General features: G+C 40.9%; 1 pseudogene; it reads right to left on the bottom strand.

Annotated features, from left to right (window-relative positions):
• Window positions 1-16,218, bottom strand: part of LOC117537314 — a 60,385-nt pseudogene that overhangs the window by 33,145 nt on the left and 11,022 nt on the right.

Here is a 16,218-nt window from a genome sequence, read left to right as displayed (position 1 = left end):
CAGTGATCACACAAAAGTGCTCGGAGAGGAGACATACCATCTGCAGCCAGGCATTTGTGACCATCACCTGGTTCTTTTCATCCTAGAGGGGAATGGGAGGAGAGAGGAAGAGAGAATAATCAGCAGCAGGCAGCCAGGCTTAGAACAGATAGTGAAGGAAGGGTGAGAGAAAATAAAAGATAAATATTCCTGGTAAACATTGGGTGAGATTACAAAACAGATCGGCAATAAAGTCAAACTGCGGCCCAGATGACTCAAAGCGCACAGTGACAATGACGCACATGAATACTTTTTGGGCTTTTACGACATCCTTTTGTCTGATGTACGGAAACAGAAGACAAGTTTTGCCATTTAAAAATAAATGATTGCTCGATTGCTTGTCCTTTGGTACCGTGCTTACAGCTTTTTCCAAGAACTGCTTATACAAACAACTTCACACTCGACAATGAGCTTCTTTGAGTCCTCAGCAATTCACCAAACAAGTGCAGGGCTCGATATTATAAATGGCCCGCTGGCCCGGAAGCACTATTTAGACACCCCGGGCCAGCATAACGTACTTTCCACTTGCCCGCCCGTATTGGTATTTTGACTAGCAATTTTGTTAAATTGTTTCGTTTATTAACGCTACAACATAGCGTTTCGTGAGTCGCTTGTCATTGTTGGGTGAAAAGCAAACAGCTGCATGTGTCCCATTTCTCCATTTCTGGAAGTTGGCAACCCTATGTAGGGGTAGGGTGTAGGGGGCGGTTTGGGAATGGGCCAAAGTTTCAGCCAGCTTGATCGATGGAGTTGGCTTCTAGTGGTGCAGTGACGCGTCCTAAAACCCTTTTTATAATCTATCGATTAGATTTATGATTCGAAAATTATAAAAGTAGGGTAGACATGTGGAGATTATCCGGCTGAACAAAACGTGCATTTATCAAATGGTTTGTTTTCCACAGACCTTATTTCCAGCTATTTTCCAAAACCCTGTGGAGAAATGCATGCTTTTTGTGGAGGGAACCAGCAGGTTACTTCCTGGTTTTATGACTCGTCACTGGCTGCACCTCTCAATATGATGCCAATATAAACAAGGTCTTCTGTCGGCTCTGTGCATCAATGCCGACCTATGCTGACAAGTAAGTGAAGAGTAGAAAATATAAAGGTATTGGCTATAGGGAAATGTCCCAGCAGTTTAGGATAATGAAGGATCTAATCTATAGCCATTACATTTCTAACTCCTAATGACAGGAAGGCAGAAAGTGTATTATACAAATAATAATACTCATAATAATAGCAGACATTTTTTAACAATGACCACAATATCATTATTTTAATAAACCAAATATGAACAATTGAGGAAAATGAGGAAGAACTGATTGTTCAAATGTTGTAGTACAAGTAGTAATGTAGTTAGTGCATCAATTACTATTGCAACAAATGTGTTAATTTTCTTCATTATTAGTCGATTTTTTTTGGACGAATGCTCCGGGCCAGTGGTTACAATGGTGGGGCCAGTGATAATACAATTCCACAATTCCAATTACCCTTAATGTCTACCCCTGAAGTGTGAAGTAGATCAGATGGTACCACTTTACAATAAGACTACCCTTATAAAGGATTAATAAAGGATTCATAATTAGGTTATTAATTAGGTTGTAAACACTTTATTAATCATTAAAGGTGGGGTAGGTAAGTTTCAGAAACCGGCTCGAGTGCACTAAAATGTGAAAGTACACAGCCGAAAAGAATCCGCCCCTTCCTTCAGACTTCCTTACAGAGCACCTCCTCCAACACACATGAACGCACACATGATGTCAGCAGACTGGTGAAAGTGGCCGCCTGTTGCTGGCGAGTCATTGAAGTACTGATGCAATGCACGCCCAATGACGGCACGCCCAATGAGGGCACGAGATACATTTGTGCGTGCACGAGATGGAAGGCTGACAGACAGGGCTGCAATCCAATCCGTTTAGCCGGCCCGGCTAAACGGATTGGTTGTACTTTTTACAGTATTACGGCTTCTACAGATGACATTTTTTTATGGATTTTTTGTCAAAGATTTTTTGTCAAAGCACTTTCAATATTCATTGCTATCGGGATGTTAAGAGCATTCCATGGAATATAACAAAAAGTGTATCTCGAGCCGGTTTCTGAAACTTACCTACCCCACCTTTAAGAACCATTTATAAACCAGTTCTAACATAGTTTTCATACATCAACACAGGCTCACTATTTGGCAAGATGACTAAGCCTTATATTGGCTTATGACCATTTATTTATGAGTTACTAACATTTATAACTGCCAAAAGGGAGCCTTTAAAGTGTAAAACACATTGCCATGTTTTAATGAGTTACTACCATTTCTAATTTGTTATAATAAGTTATATTAAGCCTTAAAGTTATGCATACATTAGGGCGTGGTCACATTGAGTGACAGGTAATTGCAGTGACTGCTGTTGTTAGCTTCCTGTCTCTCTGCTAGCAGCTCCGTGATGCTACAGGGGCTCAGCCTGCTCAACTTATCCGGGGAACATAACTTGAACTCGGCCAAGTTTGTTGTGCTGGTGCCTTGTGGACTATTCTTCATGCTTATATCGGACATATTGTGACTCGCTCTTTGGTTAAAACAGATGGTGCATGAATGCGGTTTTTGCAAGTGAAATTTGATTACTTTATTTATGTGTTGCTTATGTTTTTAATCAGCTAACGTTAATGAATGTTAAAGGTCCCAGGTCATGCTTTTCCGGTTATTACCCGTCCCCTTGTGTGTTATGAAGGTTTTTATGCATGTAAACGGTCTGCAGAGTCAAAAACCCTCAAAGTACACCCTGTAGGGAGTAAAACTCTAACACAGAAAAGACCTCCCCAAAACGCCTCGTTGGAGATTTCTCATTTTCCAATGTTTTCTTCCTGGGTATCGCTGCGTAGGGATACCCAGTAGCCACGCCCAGAGCTATAGCCGCACCCTCTGCCAGCCGAACATATATACTGTTGGAAGCTCAGGTTCAGTTCAAAACTGTATCCAGTCATGTCAACGAGGGTCTGTTTCCTGTCTTGTGAGGGGAAATCTTCAATGTATGCCGGCAGAACCATGACGAAGTCAGTGGTTGACATTTCTTGTTAACACTGTTCCTTCAGATGTTCAAGCCGGTATTATACTGTGTGCACGGCATTTCACGAAACAAAGCTTCGCAAACATTGCAGCGATTCATGCCGGATATGCACAGCGTAGGACACTGAAGGACGATGCTGTTCCTACTTTGTTTGGACCAGCGGGAGATTCGGGTACACAACCTGTAAGTATGCATTGTTGTTTGTGTATTTATGATGTTTAAAACAAACAAGGTATCTACCACGACTGTTTAAATGGGTAAACGTTTTTGAGGCTGCTAAGCCATTGACACAGTGCTAACTGGGCTAACTAAGTTGCTAGCGTTTCCATATCAACTCCAATGTCAGCAGATGCCTTACATGTATCTCATAGCAGGAGAATGTCTGCATTCACACACGAAATACTCATAGACAGACAGTATACAGTGATTTACCATACGGTCAGTCGCGAAACTTCTTGCATACAAGTAATTTGCTCCATTTAATTGGTGCAAAACATTAAAGGGGCCCTATTTTGCTTGGTTTTCAGGTTCGTATTTTGTTCCTCTACTGTGACATGTTTACATGCTTTAATGTTCTAAAAGCTCTTTATTTTTCTCATACTGGCAGTATCTCTGTCTGAAACCAGAGCTCAGTCTGCTCTAATTGGTTAGCTTGCTGGCTCTGTTGTGATTGGTCAACCACAAAACCTATAAAACATTGTACAGGAAAGGGAAAACCCCAACAAGCATGATAGAGCCCCTTTAAATTAAGATAAATACAAATCTAATGAAATTATTGCAAAGAACAAGAGACATACGTATAGTATAAGTAAAAGCCAATAAATACAATATATCTTCAGTTCAAAATGGAAGAGCTGGAACAGCAATGTACTGGAAATAGTCTGTGACACTGAGCAGAAAGGATGCAGCACTCCCAAAAGAAGATGAGTTTACAGTTATTTCTGTTTACGTCATTCAAAACAGAAATAGGCAGAATCAGTGGTTCCAGCTGTACTTCATATTTCATAAGGGTCAGTTCATGGTCAAATGTCCGGAGAGAGAAACAAATGGGGAAAGTGTGAAAAAAAAGTTAAGAGAGGAGGGTGAAAGGAATCAATGGTGACAGAGACAGAATCAAAACAGACAGGCTGAGTTCATGAATTCATGAGGCAGCGAAGAAGAAAAGATAGAAAGAAGCCAGAAGGAGAGCCACGAGGTAGAGCTGGGAACGGACATCTTTAGAGTCTGTTTGGCACACTCCTACATGACAGCCACAAGTGGTGCCCCTTGTTTCACTCTGGTACGCTGTGTTTCTGACATTTTGCCTTAAAAAAAAGGTCTAAAGCATCTTTCATTCTTTATTTCTATGCCGAGTAATCCTGTTTTATTTTCATGGAATCAGTTTCACTTGTAGCTGAACACTGAAAATTCAACCCATTGGAAACTTTCCCTTTAATGTTATTGTGGTTAAATCAAATCATGGATTTTGCTCACTGTGTTTCTATTTCTCACGAAGACCTAATCGGCAATACGGTTTTCATTCTTATCACATGTTTTCCTTGGTTTTCATTCTACTTCTTCTCTTTCAGGAAACAATTTTAGAGATGTATCCTGAAAATTCAACTTTTTATTTTAAAAGAAAGTCACAGAGGATTTTGCTTGGATTGGACCTAAAGGTAGTTGAATGACTGTTTTCAATAGTCTTTAATTAGGAAAGCCATGTCGATGCTTTTTAATAATCAAACTTGAGCAACCATGAATGTGTCCAATTTAAAGGTCTTTAAAGAGGAAATGTGTTTCTGATTAAGTGTTTTTGCAATGGTATTATAGTAAATGAGATTACAGTGGATAAGCCTTTATTATGCCACTTTAAAATGTTTGACTCCGTATCCAAGAGTAAGTGATGCTGTTGAAGTGTATTGCATCATAAGTTGTGTGTTATAGTCTTACTCCACTTTTATTGATGCACAGTGAAGGGAGTGGACACTTGCATATATTTCAGGATCTTAATAAAAAAATGAAAAGCTCTCTGTGCCTCAAAAGGAAAGTTCAGGCAAAATGAAAGAGAATTGGATTTGGTTTTGAATGAGCAAAAAATATTAGAAAAGGAGGACACCCATATTGTCGCCATCTGTTGGAACGCAGAGTTCTGCAACCCATTGCAGTACTGTACAGAGAAAGAACGATGGCGATGTTTCCGGCGTATCTAGGACTTGAACCAGTGAAAAGCATGATTAGTTTTTTTTGTGTTTCTTGGTTGGCAATTAACATATTTTTTATCTTTGGAGGTAAGCGCCTCTTCTTCTAATGAGTACTCCAAATGGTTGTTAAGGGTTAATATACTTAAGGTTTTTCAGGCTCATTGCTACCTTTGTTGGCATGTTACTGCTACAAGCTGTTGATCGGTGGAATAGCATGAAATGTGCTTAACCAAACAGTCATACTCTGATAAAAAACTTCACAGAGTTCATTAACTTTTGCAAGGTTGTGCACAATTTGAATTCTGAAATCCAGCTTGATATCCACTTATGTAGACGAGGGTTTGTATGACCCGTGACATTTCTCTTTTCATTCATCCTCCAGAAAAAGTACTCTTTTGACCAGAATGCAACACAATTCACGAACATGAACAAACTGCAGTCAGGTTTGCAACAACCATTGAAAAAAATATGAAGCATAGAGTTCCAACAACTTTGCCATTGTTTTTTTTAATGTATGGAAGAAAGGAGCAAATACTGTTCCCGTACTTGAAAATCGATTTCCTCCCAATCGCCGCTCCTCTCTCGCATCCCCACCTCTCGCCATCCCCCTCCACTCTCGCATCTTATCTCGCCCTGTACTTTCTGATCGGTGCCTGTTTAAAACAGCCTCCTTTCTCAGCTGCTGAAACAGCACAGCCTCCCATTGTGTTTTTTTTTTTTTTTTAAAGGCACAGGCTTTCTATCCCTTGGTGTGTGTGTGTGTGCGCGATCGTGCTTTCAATCTCGGAGATCTGGCTTTGAGGCTGCTGTGTGGTTGCCCTATTTTGTACTTGACCTCTCTTTTGTGGTGTTTTGTGGGATGTCGCTCAGCTGCAATAGGCTGTATCAGCTCTGTCACACCCACTATAAACACTGTAATCTCATAAATCAGCTCTGATTGGTTTCAGACAGACGGGCAATGGATAGACAGACACTAAGTTTCAATGAAAGCTCTTTTTATATATATATTGCCAATGACAAAAGACATGTTGTCATGTATGAATTAGTGCTTTTACTCTACATCTCGATGTATAGTGTTCCAGAATTCGCTTGTAACAATGCGGCAACCTCTAACATGTTGTATTTCAATGCAAAGCAGAGAATACGTTTTTCGGTTATACTCAATGGGCAGTGAAGGAAATCATATCTAAAAAGGCTCTATCTATTTTTGAATTACCTCAAAAACTGCTTTTTAACAGTTCATGGTGACATTGAGTGGGAACAGGATTCCCTCCAATTTAAATGGTTCAACAAATACGCTTGAATGTCTGCTGCACCACAAGAGAATGCCACAAGGCCTGTTTAAGGAAGTGAAAAATGGGAAATGTCAGTCTACATTTACTTTCTGTCTCAGTTTTGATCGAATCAAATGTGAACACAAGCCGAACACTACCAACCATAGAGTGCAAAAAGTGGTGTTTCTGACCATGTGAATCTTTGTCTGGAAGACTCTTTGATCAAGACTCCAGTAGCACTTTATTCAGAGATTTGAGATAAACGTGGTTCTGATCATGTGTACATTTAACCTTGGAAGTGGTGCAGAACTATTGAGGACCCTTATTAAAATCAAACACCTTGGCTTTGTTCGCTTTCTGGCAGTCAATTGAGCCCCATTCCGCCTGGATTTATTTCTCCAGAGGTGGTGAGGTGACTTTAACATCACCTGCTTTGTGATTTCAATCTGTCTGGAGCCTTGTGAGGTAACTTCGTCACTGTGTAACTCAGCACTTTAGTGAACAGTTTTGCACTTTATTAGAGTGATTGCACAGTACCGTTTGGCATGGCATATTTGCACATTTTATATAATTTATACTAATTATTGAGATAGTATTTATTAAAGGATTAAACCATATTAATTGAAATGTCGTCTGGCAGGTGCTGGTCGGGTCCTCGGCTCCGCCTGACAAGATAGGGGAGTTAGCCGAAAGTGCTTATGCTGGTGTAGAATGCTAGCGGTTAAGTATAATCCGGTTGCAAATAATATGTGGGGGTGTAGACATCATAGCGTTAAGTGGCATTAATTGTACAAGTGCTGACTGCGTTTAGTTGGGTTTGTATATAGGTAATTCTGTTCAGTTATATGTTTGTGTTTGAAAAGTGTTTCCCCTCCCGTTATGTCTGTTGCTGGATTGTGTGCACCTGCTGCCCTGTGTTGTCTCCTCCCCCCTCAGCTGTGTCTAATTGCTGATTAGTGTGTGTGGGTATTTAGGCTCTGTTTCCCTGTCTGTTAGGGGAGGGAGTGTGTGAGAGATACTGGTGGCTGCAGGCTGGGCTCACGTGAACAGCAGCAGCAGGATTGAGGCTGTGTATAATGTGTTCATGTTTTAATAAATGCCCACACCGGGTTATAATTTTGGACGTTCTGCCTCTGCCTCCTTGCTTGGTCGGCCGCTCAATTGTCAGCGTCACAAGCCTATATATTAGTGCTGTAGCGACGCGTCGACGACGTCGACGCGTCGACTTCAAAATATCGTCGACGACATATTTCCGCGTCGACGCGTCGCCACCATAGACTGTATATATGGTCGCCACACACACGTGGGTCACCCAAAGCAACAAGCAGTTCGCAATCGCACTTCTAACACAATGGAGACTGAAACCTCACAGGATTGCGCATGAAGCCCTCAAACGAAAACATCTCGCCCTAGGTCTTCAAAAGCATGGGAATATTTTAAAGTTAGTCCAAAACGCAAAGATATTTATATATTTATATCTCACTGAGACTGCTGCTTGACCGGAAGCAGCAGCTAGCTGTGGTGGCAACCATTAGCAGCTAGCATTTGCTCTCCGATGTTTACATACAAATGGAATTATGGATTATAAATTCAATAATTTGTTTATACATAGACGTTAAAAACCTATGGATTAACCGATTCAGCCGCGTTTTTTCTCATTTTAATGCCATTGAACACGTATTTTGATCAGATTGACAGCTACGGCGGTGAGACGATCTCCCTAGAAGCTCTGTGAAGGTACGTGTTGTGATGACTGTATTTGCTTCCCCTGTCGCGAGTCCGGATCACTCAGTGATGATACTATGTACCTACATAATCTGTGGAGTCTCAGCTTTAATCAGATATCTTGTATGTGCAGCTACGATAAGTAATAAGGGTTATCTTGAGTTCTGTGCCAATGTCCGTTAGCATTTTTCGCTCAGGGGTAATTTAGATAGCATTTTAGTTTGCTTCTTATGAGACTTGTGTTTTGTTTTGTGTTGGTAAACATGGTTTGTATCGTCAGTTAGCTGAGATTATTTCCGTTAATCTGGTATAACACATTAATAGGTTCTTAAATATTAAGATCCCCTGAGACACAGTATCGTGGAAAAAAATGTTTTTACATTACTTTTTTTTACATTACGTTTTTTATGAATTGAACAACAGAAAAATAATCGTTCGATTAGTCGACTAATCGATCAAATAATCGCCCGATTAATCGTTTTCAAAATAATCGTTTCCCCCCAGCACTACTATATATGCTTATCTTTTCTAATCCCCACCCCAGACATATTTACAGTTTCATACCGAGGTTTCTCTGCAGGAAGAGCCGCTTTTTATCTTGGAGGAAGTTGAAGGTGTTTTTGCTAATCTGATATGCAGAAACACGTTCACACTGTCATAAAGGCTTACACCGATCAGCCATGACATTATGAACACTGATAGTGGAAGTGAAGAACAGTGAGTATCTTGCTAGAATGGCACCTGTCAGTAGGTAGGATATGTTAGGCAGCAAGTGAACACTTTGTCCTCAAAGTTGATGTGTTGGAAGCAGGGAAAATGGGCAAACGTAAGGCCTTTGAGGAAGGCCAAATTGTGATGGCTAGACTGGGTCAGAGCAACTCCAAAACGTCAGCTCTTAGAGTGTTCCCGGTCTGCAGCGGTCAGTAGGCTACCTACCAAAAGTGCTCCAATGAGAAAAAAAAAAAGTATAGTCAAATAAGCTGTTTTAGCTTTTTAGCTAAAGTTAGTGGTTGAAACAATCTTTTGGCATGTCCATGTCTATTACTCTAGAAATACCACCAGGAATGATGATTTTAAATTACAGAGCAGCATATTTTCATTCCAATGTTAGTCCTGCCATAATAGGGCTTTAGAGAAGATCTATGTTGTCTAATCGATAATAAGTTATGGACTAGCTTAGCACACACTGGAAACTAGACATCTTGCATCTGGTCTACCTTAATTATTTTGGTACATTTGCACAGACCTAAATATTTCCTGTCACCTGCCTGTGCGTGACTGTGTTTTTGTTATTTTTGGCATTTTGTTCAACGGGTGTGTGCTTGGTGTGTTTTGGTTTTGTTGGTTTGTGCTTGGTGTGTCGTCTGTCTCCTTCTCTTTCTGTGTGCACCTGCCTGCCATCTTCAATCAGCACACTTGTCTGCCATCAAGCCATTTCCTCTCCTTAAAAGTATTCAGCATCACAAGTCAGTCCCCGTCGGATCGTTGTGCAATAAATTGTTTGTCTATGTGCCATGCTTCCAGCTCCTAACTGGTTTGTTTAATCAGTCCGTCAGTGTGTTTGTCTGCCTGCTCGCAATAACTCACACAGCTCTCTTCTCTCCAGGAAAACCTGCCAGCCTAAGGCAGATCCCTTGTGCTCTGGTTTGCCTTTCCCTCACCTCAGTCATATGGCCCTCATTTTTTACATAATTAAAATAAGAGTAGCGTATTCACATGTTAGAGGATATCATTCTGTAAAATAATTAGCCAGGTGCTTTTATTTGTTGAGTGTATAATACCAGCATTTTACATTCTATTGTAGTTCAGTACAAAGTAGCTTCAGATATAAATGCTCAAGTGAAGTACACATAGCTTAAAGGTCTAATTATAGAACTAGAGTACTGAAAATAAATAAAAAATAACACTGCACCTTAGTTGTGTGTCTGTCTGTCTGTCTGTCTGTCTGTTAAAGTAACCTGTGTTCACAGTTTCCAGCTATAGTGTTATAGCAGAAAGTTTAATACAGCGTATTTCTGGTATATTCATTTAATGTCACTTGATATTCCATATGATGTGTGTTACGGAGTTGGGTCACACACAGTTAGAGAGACAATGGTCGTTCTGAATTATCAATAGATGTATTCATTTTAAGTGAGCTAACATCGAGGTTGGAGGAAGTTCAGAGAAGGCCTCAGGTTATAAAAACAGTTAACCTTTGTTAGTTAACTAATCCTAAGGATGTCATGAGACCATGACGTTTAAACATATACAAGTATAGCATTCAGAGACAGAACATGTGATATCATGTGTTAGCTAATGTAAGAAGATGGGGCGAACCAGACGGAGTCAAGGGCTGCTGACTCATTGCCTAGGGTCCGTCCAGGAGTGAAGCCACCAATTAGAGATATGAAGGGAGGAGCAACCTACACAACTCCTCCCACAGAATCTGTATGTAAGCTGTCCCAATGTTCATACTCTGCGCTGTCTTTCTGACTGGCTGTCCTGATACGTGTATCACACAGCAGTGGAACTGAGCCCGGAGTACTCTGTATTATTGTACTGTTGCTTTTACCATTAAATCAGCTTACTTATTATAACCTCATCTCGATGTTCAAGTCTTATATCTTTTATTAACTAAAAGGTCTACTCATCAACGAACGGCGCAGAACAAAGTCTGACCTTCGGCCATCCTCCGGTGGGTGGCGCTCCAACTCTGTCTGTCTGTCTGTCTGTCTGTCTGTCTGTCTGTCTGTCTGTCTGTCTGTCTGTCTGTCTGTCTGTGTGTCATTGTTCATGGTGATAAACTCATTCTGCAGACATCAACCTGCCCCAGTTCCCTGGTTGGAGAGTTACCCAGGAGCAGATGGAGGAATCAAAGGCCGCATTACACACACACACACACACACACACATCCTGCTTTTACATTATTTACCACTGCCCGGTAAGCATTAATGTATGGTCTTGCCAGCTAATGCATTATGTATCGAGTAAACGAACAATGTAGTAAAAAGAAAAGCAACACGTACATGTATTCAACACATTTATGATTGTCTTTGGTTTCTATAGATGTGTGGCTGAAGTAAAAAGGTATACATAGCAAAATGTATCATTTGTAACTTTTCAATTCATATTTTAAGTTCAACTCTCCTGCGTCTCGTTGCGCCATATGTTCTCTCCGGAGACTGCGTGGCTTCTTGACTCTGGGTCTCCAGTCTGTGGTTTTCAAGCTCTAAGAATACGTACAAATGTTGGTTCATATGCACTTATTGTAAGTCGCTTTGGATAAAAGCATCAGCTAAATGTAATGTAATGTAATATGTGCTGGGCTTTATTAATAATAAAAGGGATTCCAAATATATCTCAGCCCAGCGCTTGCCTCTTAGTCTTACCACCATGTAGGTGATCTGAGAAGACGTACACGTCTTGTGACAGGGCTGGCTCAGCGATGTGACAGGGTGTCTGCTTGGAGTTTTTTGGTTGAATGCTCCAGCTGTGTAGTGGGGCTAGAAGTTATGTGTGTGGTTTGGAGAGAGGAGAGGACAGGTTCATGAGATGGGGAACAGGAGGAAACACACAATGAAGCATGGGTACACAGAAGGAAATATATAGAAAATGAGATGTGACAGAAACTCTGCCCAAACCACAGAAGTGTTTATTTTAGAGCCATGGGCTTGACAGAAAAAAGAGTGAGGGGGATTGTGGACATATAAGGAGCTAAACGGTGTTTCTGTGAGTTTATTGTTTGTGGGTGTAAAATGTAGGACACAGGGATAAGGACTGATTTTCTAACAAAGCCTCCTTCTAAACAAACACATTCAAATGTTGTGAATGAAAATGAAGAAGAAGAAACATTGCTTCAGGTTTGGAGACAGTAGTTTAAAGGAGTAGTTATTGGAATTTTGAAAACTATACATATTTGATTTGTTGTAGAGTTAAAAGGTGTATTACTGTATTGTGGTAAGTCCTGGCAAGTGCCATAAGAAATTACGGGCAGCATTTTACCTACTCTACTACTCGTTCATTTTCTAGTTGTTTCTAGCTCTTATTTGTCTCATACTGCCTGTGCTGCAGCACCTCTTTTCACCCTCTGTCTGAAACCAGATCCAAGTCTGCTCTCATTGGTTAGTTGGCTGGCTCTGTTGTGATTGGTTAATCGCTAAAGCCCACGTCACACTGTCCCAAAATTGAAACCAGATGGACACCGATAAGGAAATGTTCAAATTCGGCTCTGATCATAACAACATTGGGCCATTCGTGAGGGCATCTTAAGCCATCGTATGACAGTCGGTGGAGTTTCTCAGGCTCCGGCAGCAACTTTGTGAGCGGTTGCAAAATCTTTGGGCATGCCAACAAATTTCCCGAAAAGGCCTTGCGAAGGTTCATTTTCATGTTGAATTTGTGTGTCCATTTTGCCCTTCGTAAGGCCATCGTGAGGGCATCTTATCAAATCGTGTCATCTTCGTCTTTACTTCGTGTGATCATCGGTGCCATCAGGCATTTTTCGCCTCACGAAGACAATACGAAGGAAACAAGAAGCTTAGTAAAACTCGATTTTTGTCTTTAATGGTAATAAAGTGAGCTCATAATTCTTTATTACTAATAATATTGATGATAGTTTGTCTGTATATCTGACTAATTTTATTTAACCTTTATTTAACCAGAAAAGTCTCATTGAGATTGAATCTCTTTTGTAAGAGAGTCCTTGCTGGCCAAGATAGGCAGCAGCATAGTTACAGAACAGAAAATGAAAACAATAAAAGATAACTATCTGGTCAGGAACATCATCATAAAAAGCATCGACAGACAGAGTTCCTGTGACAGTGCCTCTCTGTCACTAAGAGCATGTTTAGAGAGACCAGCTCCTTGAGGCAGTTCATGTTGCAGCTGGTTCCAAGCAAATGGAGCAAGTAACTAAACGCCCTCTTCCCCAGTTGGTGTCCGACTTTAGAGACAGTTAGCAGAGAACAACTCCTCAGAGGGAAGCCAATGGTTCCCAAACTTTTCTGACGGATGTAAATCTGCAAATAAGGTGGGTGGTAAAAAGGTAGGTGTTGGCCGGGTGCCATGACTTTCCAAGAGTTAAAGGTATGTTCAGACAGAGGGGGAAGAATTCCCACCTTGCATCCTTTGCCACAATTTGACTGCTCAACCCTTTGCACCCTCGTGTTGATTCAACCCAACATCCAATAAAAAAGTAATGTTCACTGTAACGTTGCCAGGAAACCATCAGAGACTCGAGTAGGGTCATTGCATCAGGTCCACATTATAGTCCAGCACAAGACCCCCTAATTTGATGTTTCTACACCTCAGTATCTGTGCTAAGCTGATCGGCTGCTGCTGTAGCCTCATGTTTAACGGCGCAGATATTAGAGTGGAATTGATCTTTCATCAAACTATTTATTTCAAGAAGACACATGAAGCGTGAGCAAGCAAACTCTGGAGAAAAAAGGGCAAAAATGTGAAAGAATGAGATTGAATTTTCCTGTCGAATGGAAGAAAGGACTGAGGGCCTTTGGTGACAGAATGGAAAAGGATCGAGGGGAGAAACAAAGACGTTGCTCTTTCCAAGATGAGAAGTCCTCACTTGGTTGCTGCTGCTACTGGTGGAATAACAGTTTTCAGTTCAGAGAGAGATGTGTGTCGAGAGCACAAGCTGTGCTCAAATGCATGCACCACAGTCACTGAGGATAAGTCAAAAATAATACCCTTAAAGGGCCCCATGTCATGGCCCATTTCCACTGATCATAATTCCATTGTTGAGGTCTACTAGAATAGATTTAAATTTGCAATTTTCCAAACTCACATTGGTTTCTCAAACAGCATCTCTGTAAACTATGTGTATTCACTGAATTTCACTCTCTGCCTTTAACGGCTCGTTGTAGCTCCAATAGCTCCAGCCCCCACCCTTCCTGTGAGCACAGTGTGCTCTGATTGGTCGGGACAATTGTGAATCGCGCTAAACTCCATGGAGGTGTTGTTTCCTTGTTTAGCGAAACACAGCCAAACTCATCCTGAGCACACACAAAGTCACAGCCGAAGTAAAAACAATAAGTGTGGCTTGATATTGAGTAAGAAAAAGGTAGATAAACGCTGTGAGAATGGGTCTGCAGAAAGAATTTTGCCGCGATCCCAACTGTCTGTTATCAGCCTGCAGCCGGGGAGGAGAAATCAGCTGAGCTGCTTGCACTGAGTGTGTGAGGAAGACCGTGGATTGGTCAATTTGGACCAATCAGCGGGGGCTTAACGTAACGCTCCGCGGACGTAACGTAACGGCTCCACGGATTGGTCCATTTCGTTCCGGGGACGACATGACATCATGCGTACCCGGAAGAATCAAATGGACAATGACTATCTCCAACGAGGCGTTTTGGGGAGGTATTTTCTGTTTTAGAGTTTTACTCGCTACAGGGTGTACTTTGAGGGTTTTGACTCTGCACACCGTTTACATGCATAAAACCTTCATAACACACAAGGAGACGGGTAATAACCGGAAAAGCATGACATGGGACCTTTAACACGTCAAAATACAGCATCTACTGCAAGAAGTTTGACAAAGGCTTTTCAACTCTCTTTCTAAATATACCCACATGAATTTACATCCTTTACTAATTTCTTTCTGTCTGTCTTCAAACATACTCACACCTTAGCCTTGCCGCAACACACAAAGGAAAACACAAACTTACCACATCAATGATTTGTAACAGTGTGAGGCCCAGTTCCACAACAATTGCTGCAGAGTCGTTTTGGACTGGTCTTTCCAGACGGTTGTAGTTTACCATCAAGTCGTTGTACAGCTTCCTCTGGTACTGACCGCCATGACAACCTGAGCCAAAACAGGATGGACAGTGAAAAGTGACTTGTATGAAAAAGAAAAACAAGGTTAAGCTGACATTTAAATTCAGCTGTTTACATCTTGACAACCCAGTAGTTTAATTAAACATACACAATATATTCTCCCATACATATTAATGCCTGTAATCTAATCAAGGTAATTGTTGCAGTTATTACCAGCATTTTTCGTGAGGCGCCTGTTTCCCTTGAGAAATACTGATTATGTAAATATATGGTGAGCATAAAGCATGCATTAACAACTCTTTAATTGTGTTGACTTTGCTTTCTTTCTATCTGTCCTGAATTCATTAGGCCTCATCAAGAGGTTTACACTGAACAACGAGGGGTCCATCTTTAACAGGAAGAGATTCTACAGAGCAGACCATGATGCTAGGGAAAACCTTCTCATTCCTCAAGGTAAACAGTCCCACTCTCTGCACAACACTGTATCACTAAGGCTTCTGTAAAAAAAAAATCAATTTGAGTCCACATCATTTACCTCTACAGACTTCAGTTGAGCTTGCAACTTTGGTTCCAGAATTGATGGAATAAAATAAAAATATGTATTCACTTTGTTTAAAGAGGGACATATTTTACAAATGTTCAGGTTCATATTTGTATTTTGTGCCTCTACTGTGACATGTTTACCTGCTTTAACGTTCAAAATAAGTATTATTTAACTCATACTGCCTGTGCTGCAGCACCTATTTTCTGTCTGAAAGTTTGCTCTGATTGGTTAGCTGGCTGGCTCTGTTGTGAATGGTCAACCGCTTTGAGATGTTGCACCCCTTAGCCTATCATGTACAATGAGTTGAATGCCAGCCAATAGAAGGGCAAGTGTTTACATATAGGGATGGGTATCGTTTGAAATGTATCGATTCCGATTCCGGTTCTGCTTATCGATTCCAGTTCTTATTGATTCCCCGTTTTCGATTCCAAATTAAAAAAGAAAGAGGTCACAACGTTTAGATAATAAAAAATATACATGCAATACAAATGTATGGCACAATAGCTGTGCTTTATTTTAACTGAGCTATGCCTGTGGCAAGCTATTAACAGGCATTACACTGTGCCTTGTCTTTTCCTTTTTTAGTGTAGTGGAGCATCACTTTAGAGCATTTACCGCGATCT

This window comes from Gymnodraco acuticeps, unplaced genomic scaffold (assembly GCF_902827175.1).
Source record: "Gymnodraco acuticeps unplaced genomic scaffold, fGymAcu1.1, whole genome shotgun sequence".
NCBI lineage: Eukaryota > Metazoa > Chordata > Actinopteri > Perciformes > Bathydraconidae > Gymnodraco > Gymnodraco acuticeps.
This window is presented reverse-complemented; position numbering and strand designations above follow the sequence as displayed.